This window comes from Pinus tabuliformis, chromosome 7 (genome assembly GCF_031772625.1).
Source record: "Pinus tabuliformis cultivar Carrire ecotype Pingquan chromosome 7, CPIR1, whole genome shotgun sequence".
Classification (NCBI taxonomy): domain Eukaryota; kingdom Viridiplantae; phylum Streptophyta; class Pinopsida; order Pinales; family Pinaceae; genus Pinus; species Pinus tabuliformis.
The window spans coordinates 1,338,855,562-1,338,865,858 of record NC_142293.1 but is presented as its reverse complement, the minus strand read 5'-3'; the positions used below and the strand labels follow the sequence as shown (position 1 = coordinate 1,338,865,858).

Genomic DNA, 10,297 nt, shown 5'->3' with positions numbered 1-10,297 from the left:
ATCACCATCATATAATCCGACTTCTCCCTCTTAAATTTCCACAACTACACTTTGTTTTATGTGTTCAATATTACCTCCAAACAATTGTGATCATATATCATCCTTAGCACGTTATAGAACCTGTGGTGGCCACTAGATCTTCAACTCCCAATTTCTGTCGCAACCTATGATCTTCAAAACCCCTGATCGCATGAGCCTTTGTGCCCACAGATGGAAAATACAACTTCACGAAACAATACAAAATACAAACATATTAATAACAAGTTGTTGGGGTCTTCCATTAAACTTGTGCTCCAGATTTTTAGATGATGGGATTGATGTTGAGCAAGGTTAATACTAGCATACTTAATCATGTAAATGGTTTGATCTATGTCTGGAAGATAATTAGGAGACAATATTTTCTCATACAAACATATCTCTAAGGATTTCCTCCACATGCATGTCGAACAAAAATTTACTCAGCCTTTGCCATTATAAATCGCTAGATTTTCAATAGCGTTGACTCCTCCACACATCACCCGAGTCTTTATTTTGTTGTGATTTCTCCATGTCATTGAATTGACAGTGATTTTTGTCGGTTGGCACAACAACTTCCATGAAAAAATTTGTTCAGGATCGATGCATTCGTTCTTGATGCCTACAAGGCCACTCGTGGCATTCTAATCTGGCCTCATGGTTGTTCCCAAACCAACACTAGGCCACGAAAGCATTACAGAAGCGGAAGCATTAAGGGAAAAATATGGTGCAATGAACAAACATCCTTTCAGTGCTCCTCCTGTCATGCACTCTTTAGAAATGGAAAAACATACTTGGCCGTTACCACGCAAAACACTAACTTATGTACTCTAATTTAATTACATACCAAATAAATCTCACTTTTTTATTGCATATATATGGACCTTCCTTTAAGGAGTTAACTTAGAGCCAGTGACTTAGATACCAATTTTTCAAATAGATTGCACACCAAATTTTACTTTTACATTAGATTAATCACACATATAAATAAATCAACCATTAGTTGAAGATAGAAATTCTATCTTAACCACACAATCACTTAGTTGAGCAAATCCCTCAACCAAACACTAATCTAGGAACTATTTTAGTTGGACTAAATATCTTATATCCAACTAATTAACAAATACATTTAATGATGAGGAACATCAATTAACATGCACAAGACAAGTAGGAGTTAAATCTCCAAGTTATTCATAAAGTAAATATTTTTTATGAAGGTTTCTTTCATGTTTGAACAATTATGATGACTTGGAGTCCTATGAGAAAGTAGATGAATAAATACAATAACTTTGACTAGTTTTCAATTCTTTTTTCTAAAACAACGACTTGTATGTAGCTTTTCCCTTATGAATTTTGAAGAAACATACTTCATAAACTAAATACTTGTGTTATTAAGGATTCTTTCACGTTCAAAATTAAATCAAATAATTATGATGACTTGGAGCCCTTCCAGAAAGCAAGTGATTGAGTTCAAAATTAAATCAAACAATTATGATGATTTGGAGCCCTTCCAGAAAGCAAGCAATTGAATACAATAACTCTCACTAATGCTTAATTAAACAAAATTTAATAGTAGTGGTGTACCGATAACTTCTGAGGACTAATCTCGATAAAACCCAAGATCAAATGACTCTTGGTGCCACTATTCACCTCAATTTCAATATATTCAAGGATTCACCTCAATTTCAATTCCTGCTCATTAGACTATTTTTTGTCAACACTAATATTCAACATACAAGTTTTTGCCATACAAACTAACATGTCTATGGTGGGGTGGGGATTAAACGCGCTAGCATCCACTCAAGTTATTGTCCTTTGATTACTAGTGTTCAATTACTTAACAAAAGCCAATTTCTAGTTCAGAACAATATATTTAAAGTGTTTAAAGTTGGTACGAGATTGACTTACATAACCCAAACTACTTTTCCTTTGTCTAATCTACCATTCAGCTAGCCATGGAAATACTTTGGTCAATAATTTTATTAATTAAATTAAACTTTTCTTAATTAAAAAATATTGTATCATCTTTCACGGTGTGCAATGTTTTCTTAGAAAACATAATTTTGTAAAATTACTCATTAGTATCTTTAAAATTTTAAGATTAATAAGTTTACATTATTACTATTTTTTTTCAAATTAATATATATATATTTTTTTCAATAATGGGGAAATATATCATAACTTAGTTATCAAACCATTAGTGGGGACAACCATCTTTGTTTGCTATCCCATGTTAAACCACTCATTTTTAAAATATTTCTAAAAGATGTATTATTTTATCAGTTACAGTTGTTTTCCATGGCAATTAAGACTAGGAAGTATAATTTTGGGCATAAGGTAGTTATTGTCAACTCATAACCTTGGTTAGAACTATACAATCATTCTTGGTGTGCAACTAACCTAATTATGATGTCCATCAGACACTTGGAAGAAATTGGTAACTCACAAAGGTCTAATGTGGTGGTTCAAGTACTTTTCGATGGTGCTTGACCTTGATAATAATTATTTAGGACTAGATGCTCCTATTTCCTTCCCTTCACTAGAAAAATAGAGTTGAGACCCACCAATGATGCCTAAGTCTTGTGCATTAAAAAACTCAAATGTGAAATAATCCTTATAGAGAGCTTAAGTCAATGTTTCTAGGTGTTGTTTATGGTGCTCAATCTCAAGAAGGTTTACTTAGGGTTAAGCTCACCAGTTCCCACTTGACCAAGCTTATAAATTAGTATGCATTTCCACTACAAAAAGACAAACTTGTGGTGCTTATATCCCACTCAAAGGCGAGAGAACCCTAAAATATTCCTACATCTTGTTTTATTTATTTCCTAAAAAAATTTAACCTAACATATTTTTATTCAATACCCCTATAGCCATTCAAATAAACATCTCAAGACTAATGGGTATATAGAAAAGTTCCCTTCTATCTGAATACATTGGAGCCCCACTTGTAAGAAATCCTCTTTAAATAAAAGTTTGGGAAGAGCTCATGCAAAGTACAGAGAAAAAATTATCTTGTTAGACCTTTGGAACACTCAACCTTGTTATTAGAATTATCTTGCTTAAATCAAATTTGTAATCCACCCCTATGTACATATTCTTAGCCTTGGAAGCCCCTATAGCCATTATGGAAAAAATAAGAAACATACAAATATCCTTCATTTATGTCACCTTTTATGGCCATAAGTATAGCCTAATTTAACAATGATTATTGTTCATTTTACCAATAACCCAGATAGGGTTTGTGATTATCTTACAAAAACAATGGTAATACTAACAAAATGAAATGGTGTAGACTTCTAGATAATCATTTGTACTTGTAGAGTTATGACCCTACTCTCATAATTTTAAATAAAGAAGAACCTATTGAAAAACAATTGCAAGAAAAATACTATATATCTAAATTGTAGAAACCCTAAAGGAATCCTTGTGATACTTTGAGAACCCTGTATGGTATGGTTTCAAGAAAAAAATTAAACAACTAAAAGTAGCAGTTCAAGGCCAAAGTTTTGTTGGATAATCAAACAATGACCAAATCAAATATGTGACTAGACAAAATCAAATATCCAGTTGATAAAATGACACTAAATGTGAAATATAACATTATATCAAGTACGGTATTAGGGTTTCTAAATTAATAACTCTAAAATTCATTGTCATAATTTTTTATACGTAAGTCAGATTGAGGAAAAAACTATATTGGCAGAAATATTTCAACGAGCTGGAAACGATGGTCACATTAGTTTTAGATTCAAGGAATGAGAATTTGAGGAATTTTGTGACCCCATTTCCATGAGAGAACTATGAAGGTCAAGTTAAAAGTAAGTAACACCTTCCACAAAGCTGGTTTAGTCTAAGTGGTGGAAGGGAGTGTTACAATTTATAACGTGGGAAATATGGAAGGAAAGGAACAGAAGGATCTTCAAAGATTAGTTAATAAATCTATAAACTATTTGGAGCTCCATAATGGGAAGGGTAAGAGAAACAATCTTCACAACCCTTCGGTTTGCATAAGATTAGGAATGTGATTCCTTTTGGGGTTCAACAAATCCTTTACAATTTTTCAATCTCCAAAACCCTAGCCCATTCCCTCAAGTCCTAATAAATGGAAGCCACCTCATATTGGCTTCTTAAATTTAAACTTTTATGGTGCCTCTAAGAGTGATTCTGACCTTGCTAGTTTTGGAGGGGTATTTAGAGATTATCATAGAAAAAATATTCTCATTTTTGTAAGAAATCTAGGGAATGACACTAATAATGTGGCGAAACTCTCATCCATAGAGCAAGGCCTAATAATATATAGGCATCTTAATTATAAAAGTCGATAACTGAAGGGGGTTCTAAAAATCATGTCCTCATGATAAAAAAAAACTACAAAATCCTCCTTGCGAGGTCACTAATAGCTGGAGAGTAATAGAAAGCCTAATGAGAATCAAATTACTCTTAAAAGTAATAATATCCCTTGTGCTATTACATATAAAAAGAATCAGAAATAAACTGGCCAAAGATGGTATGCACTACAAAGCAAATGTGTTAGAAAAAAATTGGCTCCATCCTCTTCTTGATGTGCTAAGAACAATATGCAAAGAAATTGTATAAATGGACAAAGCTCCCCAAAGTGGGCACACATCTGGTGGGGCGACCTCCTCGCATTGACATGATGGTTATCAACTTAATATTGGTGCTAGGACACCTATCAATTTGTGCTTTGCATGTGTTAGAATACAAATACACCTGTGTGGTAACATGGTTAGTTCATGAGAGGGCACTTTGATGATAGCCTTCACTGTGTGGGAGTTCAGTGAAGGACAATTCATTCTAAATTCTAATAATAGGAGCACTCGGGCAGTAATTATGGTGATTAATAGGAAGGCAATAACATATCATGACACAATATGGAGTAATGGAGATAGAAGTGGGAGGGTTGAAGCTCTCGTTGCAATTTATTATGTTCCATGCCATTGTTTCTCGTGGGAAATCCTAGCCTTTTACAATCTTGTTAGGAAGGAAAGTCAATATCAATCCTGTAATAGAATTTTCATTGCATGCAAGATTGATGATAGTTTGCAACTAGAAAATACTCAGTCTCGGATGCACTACCACTAGTTCGTTGTAAAATTGTTGAAGGAGTATCATGTTTGTTGTTATTGTAATTTATTGTTCTGCATATCCCTTTAGTTGTAGACATTTTTCTATTAGTGTTCTATAGGAATTGTGGATTAATCATCTTCTAGATATTTATCTCCTCTCTAAGAGTTCTAATTCTAGGAGGTGTATTTTTTATGAATTTTACCCCATACCTCCAATGCTTCTATTTGTTAGGATTGCCCTGCTCATTGAAGATTTTAATCCTATACACAAATTACCTACAAATGAATTCTTAAAAAAAATAAAAATAAAAATAAAAAATGGCCATAAGAGAAAATATACACAAAGATTTTTCTCATGGAACCCAAAACTAGGAATACGAGATTGATTTTTCAATATATTCCTCTCAATTCTATAATGTATTATATGCAGGCAAAAGCATTCATAATCCCCCAATCCAATATCCCTAGATTAGAACATAATTGTAGTTCCTTTAGTCAGATCTACAACTATAGACAAAACCATCATGAATAAAACCATACACACTATGGGTGGGTCTGCCTACCAAACTTGGGTTCACCCCCAAAAAAGATACTAAAACATTGACTCGAACATCGTGTAGAGAGATATTTCCTCCCCTACAAACTCCCCCAGCAAAACTGTCGAGATACTGCCTCTCGAGGAAGATGCTCCAGGGATGCCTATGCGATGGTCATCCCACAATGGTCGGATGTGACGATGCTCATGGATGATTATGTTGATAGTCATCGGCAAGACCGTAGCTGCAAGATGTTCGATGCATGCGTGAGTTATACTGTGCAAAGTCTTCATGACTTCAATTTTTTTGTTTCATGTACGGCAGTTAAACGGGATGTAAACGGAAACAGAGGGCCCAGTAGTCACGTCAACAAGTCCGAGCAACTTGCAATGGTGAATGTAAATGTAAATGTTCGCCGGAGTCGTGTAAATGTAAATGTAATTTCACTGCACGACCTGAAATCTGACAGGGTCACAGTTTTGGAATATATCAAATCGATTCCATACGGATGGCCGTCATGAAATGTCCATTTCAGTACAGCCTTCCAGATCCTCTTGTCCATATATATGTGCTGCATTCCGCAGGAAGTCGAAGAGAAAAAAATGGATTCAAAAGAGACGTTGCTTATGAGGTTCGTAGCACAGCCCAGATGGGTATCGGCTACCACAGTAGGACTGCCAATACTAAGTTTGTTCATCATTTTTCTCTTCAAATATCATTTGAAAAGAAATAGAGAAAGCAATCGAGATCTGCCTCCAGGACCCTTTTCATGGCCCATCATCGGGAATCTGCACATGTTGGGAGAGCTCCCTCACCGTGCCCTGAAAGACCTTGCAGACAAATATGGTCCCATTATGTTTCTGCGCTTATGCTCCGTCCCTACCGTTGTGGTTTCTTCGCCTGAGATGGCCAAACTCTTTCTCAAAACTCATGATCTGCTTTTCGCCAGCAGACCCGCAACAGCGGCAGGGAAGTACTTGTTCTACGGGTGCAAAGACTTGGGGTTCGCTCCCTATGGAGATTACTGGAGGCAAATGAGAAAAATATGCGTCTTAGAACTGTTGACTGCTAGGAGAATCGAGTCATTCCAGTGGCTGCGAGAGGAGGAAGTGTCTGCGATGATTCTCTCCATTTGGCAAGAAAGCGAGAAAGGGGCGAAGCCTGTTAATCTCAGCAAGGTTCTCTCGTCCCTGACGGGAAATATAATATGCAGAATGTTGATGGGCACAAAATGTTCGACGGAGGCGCTGGGTGGGTTTAGAGGATTCGCAGAACTGCTGCGAGAGGTGTCAATTCTAGCGGGTGCATTTTATATCGGAGATTACATTCCTCGTCTCGGGTGGTTGGATTTGCAGGGAATCAGAAGGCGCATGAAGAAAGTTCAGAGCGAATTCGACCGATTAACTGAGGGGATTATCATCGAACACATTGAGAGGAGGACCCAAAACGGTGGGGCAAGTAACTGCTTTGTAGAGGTGCTGCTGGACATATCGGAGAGTGGCAATGGAGTAATGAGCAGGAATGACATGAAGGCCCTTCTTTTAGACATGATGGTTGGTGGAACCGATACGTCGGCGGCTACATTAGAATGGGCCATGTTGGAGACGTTGAGGCATCCTGTTGTCGTGAAAAGAGTGCAACAAGAGCTGGAGTCCGTGGTGGGTAACAATGGGCCACTAAGGGAGTGTGATGTGCCAAGTTTGGAGTATCTGCAATGCGTGGTGAAGGAGACGCTGAGGTTGCATTCCACGGTTCCGCTGCTGGTTCCCCGCGAGTCAATGGAGGAGTGTAGTGTAGCGGGGTACCGGATTCCTGCTAAAACGAGGGTGATTGTGAACGCGTGGGCTTTAGGTAGAGATCCAGTCGTCTGGGGAGATGACGCTCTGGAGTTCAAGCCAGAGAGGTTTATGCATAGAGATATAGATGTGAGAGGTCAGAACTTCGAACTCATCCCCTTCGGATCCGGTAGGAGAGGGTGCCCCGGCATATCTGTGGGTCTTGAAGTCGTCGCCCTCGGACTCGCCAATCTGTTTCATTGCTTCGATTGGAGTTTGGAATATAGAGATGGAGTTGAGGAGGAGCCTGAAATATTTGGGACGACCATGCCACCACGCTTTCCGCTCTTTGCTGTCCCAACTGCAAGGATGCAAATCAGCTAGAGACTTTAGGTGCTTAGGGTTAGTTCCTTCTGAGCTTGCTTATTTGATTGGAAAATATCAGCGTTTGAACATAAATATAAAATATATGCAATTATGTGTTCTTAAGTATTTGTTGCTTGTCTCAATATAACTGAGGTTATGTAATTTTTAGTCGTATTCATTATGTTTATAATTTTTAGTCGTATTCATTATGTTATCGCTGGGTAATTAATTGGAAAATTAAAGCTTTTAGTTTTTTTAAGGGTGATAAATATTTGTTTTAAGATAATTGAAAATTTTATTATAATTTAGTGGTGGGATTGTTATTTTCAAATATAGGTTGATTTATTAGTGTCATTCAATAAAAATAAGTCACTTAGAATTATTAAGTTGGTGATTATTAAGAGATAGGTTTTTACCACTCACAAATATTTCTATGTTTTTGATTATTAAATTGTTTTTATTCATTAAAAAAAAAATTAACTAAATAAAAACACTTTTAAAACATACTCCAAACCTTTTGACAGTAACAAATATTATAATTATAATAAATATAAAAAAATTATTTATACATAATTAATTTATTAAAATATCTTAAATAAATATTAAGAATATTTATATTATTTAAGTATATTTACTGAAAGGAACTTTCAAATTTGAAAATGAAACTACACTCTATCGTCGACCTCCCTTTTAATATTTATTATTTAGTGTTAAAGTTACCTGAATATATATATATATATATATATATATATTACAGCGATCTTAAACCGACAAACTTTTTCTATATTTAGAGAAGTTTGCTACGCTGTCGACAGGGCATCTGGTGGTAAGTGAGTAGCCACCACTGAGCCATGGCATGACCGACGTGATGGTGTAGTATTTCTTTAGGATTGAAAGAAAATAATACGCTTCAGGCAGCGACGACGGGGGTGGCCTAATCCACGTGACACCAAGGGAGCAGCGTGGTGGGTCCGCTCTATCTTATCATTTTTTGTTTCACTTGAAATTTGACTTTCTGTATCATGAAATTTGTCATCAATAAATGAATGATTTTAATGAGTTGAATAGTCTAAGGACCAAGAGAATAATAATTTTAATTTATTTTCATATTTTTCTTTATGTCAAATTTTTTGTTCCGAGTCTTGATTAGAAGGTTAGTAATATTGATCTTATTTTCCTCAAATAAATAGTGCATGTTGTCAATTTTTATATTATTTTTATAATGAACGCAGATATCTTCATAGAGGGCACACTTTATGACAAAGTGTCATTGGTCTCCACCACACCCTTATAGCACCACACTTTTATAGCAGAAAACATAGTTAAAAGGTTTATTAGATACCTCTATTAATTTTGGGGATTGGTTTTTAAAATTAGAAAAACAAAGTTTGGATGGTTTTTTTGTTTTAAGTTGAAATTGCAAATTTTTGGAGTTGAATTTTAAGTTATACTAGTATAAATTCATTTTAATCAAAAATCTAGTAGGTGTGGAAAAAATCAAATTTAGCCAAAAAAACTTAAAAAAATATTTGCTTGTAGAGAAATTTTATTCCTACTAAGCTTACAAGATCTATAACTAGCATTTGCACCAAAAGAGTGCAAAGACATACCAATAAAACTATAGAGAATGTAGAATGACATAGAGATAGACATGGAATGCATGAGGAATCAAGAGATTAAAATATCGATAAAACAAAAATTTAGAAATAGATAAAAAATGCATCATAGAATCTGCAATATATCAAAACTAATTTCATAAAAAAACAAAAATACTTGAAACTTTCCCCTTAAAAAATATTTTATAATGCAAAGTCATTACTAAGTAATTCTCATATTAATATACATTTAAAATAAAACATATTTATCACTCAAAAAATGCTACTCATAGTAAAACATATTTATCACTAGACAAATGCTAGTCATAGTAAAACATATTTATCACTAGGCACATGAGATCCAAGCAAAAAAAAAGGGTTGAATTTGTAGGTTAAACGAATAGGTTGAAATTTATGCTTTGGACTGTGTTTTCACAATGTGTAAATCAAAGGAAATCAACGCACATTTATGTTTGTGGCAGTGAGTTCGCTGAATTCATGAAAGTGGGTTGACCCCTGTGATGTTAGATGATTTAAATATCCCGTCAATAACATATGTTAGAATATGCACATTGCAGAGAATGAGGTCGAGGCATTAATGAAAGTATATCCGTCCCTCCGATTATTAACAACAACTTCACAATACATCTATTGAGATGACGAATATCAACAGTATTACCAACAACAACTTCACAATATAATATTTATCAGTATATTTAAAATTAAAGTATATTGTTATCTTATACGGAAATATTTTATTTTAAAATCTACAAATAAGTTATTATTATATTTGTTGTTAATATGGTGTAAGGTATTTAATTTTGTTTTTGATTGGGTATTAGTTTGTCTTTTACCAAAAAATTATGGCACTTATCCATAGTTTAATATTAAAAATTCATTTTTTGTTATTTTTTTATTATTAT

The 10,297-nt window shown here is 34.7% G+C and overlaps 1 pseudogene; it reads left to right on the top strand.

The window, feature by feature from the left end:
• The first annotated feature begins 6,212 nt into the window (after positions 1 to 6,212).
• Positions 6,213 to 7,905, top strand: LOC149252512 (cytochrome P450 750A1 pseudogene; annotated as a pseudogene).
• Positions 7,906 to 10,297: the final 2,392 nt, after the last annotated feature.